The following is a 4,089-nucleotide window of genomic DNA, read 5'->3' as shown; positions in this document are numbered from 1 at the left end:
GTGTCCCAGAAGTAACGTGCCAAACTTTAGGGGAAGGTAGGTGGGGGGGGTGAGCTCCCTGATAAACAAAAAATGTTCAGGTAAAAGTGTCACCGTTTTTGAAATATTTACATTTTTTCGAATTTAAAAAAAAATCGTGCCTTTTCATGTGTTTTCTTTAACTGCAACTACAAACCGGGCAATACTTAGTAAATTTTTTATGTAAAATACTTCCAGATAGTTGCCTCTCCATACTCAAATGCAATGTAGTTAAAATATATTAAGGAACCGTCATAAAATTAGGACTATTTCTGGATTTTTAACTTTTTGATATTTTCTTCCCCAACTTTGACTATCTCGGGTGAAAAAAAATGTACTGAGCTATAACTTTACATTACATAAAAAAATTGCTCATTTAATAAAGATTTCAGAAAGGTGCCACACTTACTGTTTTGAATAGAAAAAAATAAAGTTATAGCCGCATTTGTGGGTAAAGGACTGAGACACGCTAGAATGTATTAATAGATTTAAATTGAATTTGCTCTTGGTACCGTCAAATGACATGCTAAATAGTACAAAGGTACATAATTACTTGCTTCTGACATTATTTTATGTTACTTACCGGAATTCGGACTAGAGTCTATAACAAGGGCTATATCTATCAATATTTTGTGTGAAGGATGGGTACACGTGAAATAAGATATACATGAGTTGTTTGAAGAAAAATCTATTCATTTATTGATACAATATGCTCAAATTGGCGACCTTCTACTCTGATACAAGCTCGGCACCTTTTAAGAAAAGATGCTTTTAGAGATCTTAAACTCAATTGGGCTATCTCAGCAGCAGCTCCATTTATTTGTTCCCGCAAATGCTCTTCGTTATGTTCAGTGACCCGAAATTTGTTATTTTCACTGTAAATATTCTGTTAATAATGAGTGAAAACGGTGCGAAAATTTCATATTCCTAGATGCATAAATGGAGAAGTTATAACAAAACTCTCATATCTGAACAATCAGTTATATGGAGGCTATATTTTATAGCCCCCCGATCTTCGCCATTTTCACTGTAAGTATTCTTTTCATAATGGGTGAAAACAGTGCAAAATTTCATGTTCCTATCTACATAAATGGAGGAGTTATAATGAAAAGTCTTATATCTGAACAATCAGTTGTGTGGGAGCTATAGATTATAGTGACCGATCTTTATAATTTTCACTGTAAGTATTCTGTTGATAATGGGCGGAAGTATTGCAAAATTGTATGTTCCTAACTGCTTAAATGGAGGAGTTATAGCGAAAAATCTCATATCTGAAGGATCAGTTGTATGGGAGCTATATGTTATAGTGGCCCGATTCTTCCTGTTCCGACAACTGATTAGTGCATTATAAAAATACACCCACCTAACAAATTGCATCCGGATATCTCGAAAACTGAGAGACTAGATTGCATACAAACAGACGGACATGGCTAAATCGACTAAGCTCGACGTTCTGATCATTTAAGCATACATTTCAATGGGTCTATCTCTTCTAATTGTGGTACTTACAAACATCGGACCAATGTTATAATACCATTTCATGCTCATGAAAGGTATAAAAATTGGGGTATACTTTTTTCGATATAGAAGAAACTTAATGTGCTGGCCCAATGTAGACTTGCTTTGCTCGCCTTACTGACTTCATTTTGCTTTAATTTACTTTAAAAGCTTGTTTGGCCAGATGTAGCTTGGAACGCTGTCAAAGCAATCAGCTGTGTGGTTGCGAAATCAAAGTATGTTCCATTAACATTAAGAATTTCCATCGAAATACAACATGAATTAATAATAAAACTAATTAATAATAAAAAATAATAGGAACATCGTCTTAGCTCCTAATCTTTTCAGATTTATTTTGAAATTAATGTGAATTAATTTTTTTTTTTATTTAAATTAAAAGATAATAATGAAATAATTATACTAGCTCATTTACATATAAAAAACTCTTAACACATAAAGGCGCTTTTTCACGAAACTATTGATGAGTAGTTATTATTGCTTATTGCACGGCTTGTATAGCATATACATACGTTTAATACAAATATGGAAAGAGAAGAATCACTTTTATTTAACATTGAATTACCTATATTTTTCGGCAACACTTTTTTAAATTAAGACATTTATTTACATATGTATACAGGGTGTCCCAGAAGTAACGTGCCAAACTTTAGGGGAAGGTAGGTGGGGGGTGAGCTCCCTGATAAACAAAAAATGTTCAGGTAAAAGTGTCACTGTTTTTGAAATATTTACATTTTTTCGAATTTAAAAAAAATCGTGCCTTTTCATGTGTTTTCTTTAACTGCAACTACAAACCGGGCAATACTTAGTAAATTTTTTATGTAAAATACTTTCAGGTAGTTGCCTCTCCATACTCAAATGCAATGTAGTTAAAATATATTAAGGAACCGTCATAAAATTAGGACAATTTCTGGATTTTTAACTTTTTGATATTTTCTTCCCCAACTTTGACTATCTCGGGTGAAAAAAAATGTACTGAGCTATAACTTTACATTACATAAAAAAATTGTTCATTTAATAAAGATTTCAGAAAGGTGCCACACTTACTGTTTTGAATAGAAAAAATAAAGTTATAGCCGCTTTTGTGGGTAAAGGACTGAGACACGCGAGAATGTATTTAATAGATTTAAATTGAATTTGCTCTTGTTACCGTCAAATGACATGCTAAATAGTACAAAGGTACATTATTACCTGCTTCTGACATTATTTTGTGTTACTTACTGGAATTAGTGAAAGTGGATTTTGTGAAATTGGACCCTTCGAACATTGTGTTATTAATACTATGACAGAGAACACGCAGTATACGTCGCATGAATATGCGGATATTCACCTAATTTACGGTGAAGCTTGCTGTAATGCCAGAGCTGCTCAAAGACTCTATGCAGAGCTATACCCCAATCGTCGACATTCGGGTCGTGAAGTATTCGCCCGGACCCATAGAGAAATATATGAAGGTAAGTGATTTTTACACCTTTCTTGTTTGCTTGCTTGTTAACTATCATTTTTCACTTTTTTAAGGTCGCATACCTGGAAGGCGTGGCGGCGAAACAGGACGTCCTGCAACGGTAGATGTTGAAGCTGTGTTAGAGGAAGTGGAACTAGGTCCATCGACTTCAGTGAGAATGATGGAAAGACGGACGGGAATACCAAAAACTACAGTTCACAAAGCTTTACAAGACCATCGATTTCATCCATACCACATTCAACAAGAAAGAGATTACCTGTCGAGAGTTAGATTTTGCCGTGAAATGTTGCGAATGCATGAATCAGACCCCAACTTTTTTAATAAAATAATTTGGAGCGATGAATCATCATGCAAACGTGATGGTTATTTTAATTTACATAACCTTCACAGTTGGCAGATAGACAATCCTCACGAAATGAGAGAAGATCCTTCGCAGTACCGGTACAAAATAAATTTATGGTGCGGTATTTTTAATTGTCAGATATAGGGACCTGTGGAACTGCCGCCAACGCTCAACTCTCACAGTTATTTAGAGTTCCTTCAGGAACGGCTTCCAACTCTTTTGGAAGATGTACCCTTAAACCTGCGGCGAAGACTATGGCAGCAAAATGACGGGTGCCCTGCTCACTACGGGCGTGAAGTAAGAGCTCATTTAGACGAAACTTATCCTCGCCGATGGATTGGACGATACGGGCCAATCACGTAGCCCGCTCGATCGCCAGACTTGAATCCATTAGATTTTTTCTACTGGAGCTGTCTTCAGGACAAAATTTATTCAAAAACAATTCAAAACGAAGAGGATTTGCGGGAACAAATAAATGGAGCTGCTGCTTAGATAGCCCAATTGAGTTTAAGATCTCTAAAAGCATCTTTTCTTAAAAGTTGCCGAGCTTGTATTAGAACAGAAGGTCGCCAATTTGAGCATATTGTATCAATAAATGAATAAATTTTTCTTCAAACAACTCATATATATCTTATTTCACGTGTACCCATCCTTCACACAAAATATTGATAGATATAGCCCTTGTTATAGACTCTAGTCCGAATTCCGGTAAGTAACATAAAATAATGTCAGAAGCAAGTAATTATGT

The sequence above is a fragment of the Rhagoletis pomonella genome, unplaced genomic scaffold (genome assembly GCF_013731165.1).
Source record: "Rhagoletis pomonella isolate Grant_MI unplaced genomic scaffold, Rhpom_1.0 Rhpom_scaffold_00015, whole genome shotgun sequence".
NCBI lineage: Eukaryota > Metazoa > Arthropoda > Insecta > Diptera > Tephritidae > Rhagoletis > Rhagoletis pomonella.
Note: the sequence above shows the minus strand (reverse complement) of the source record.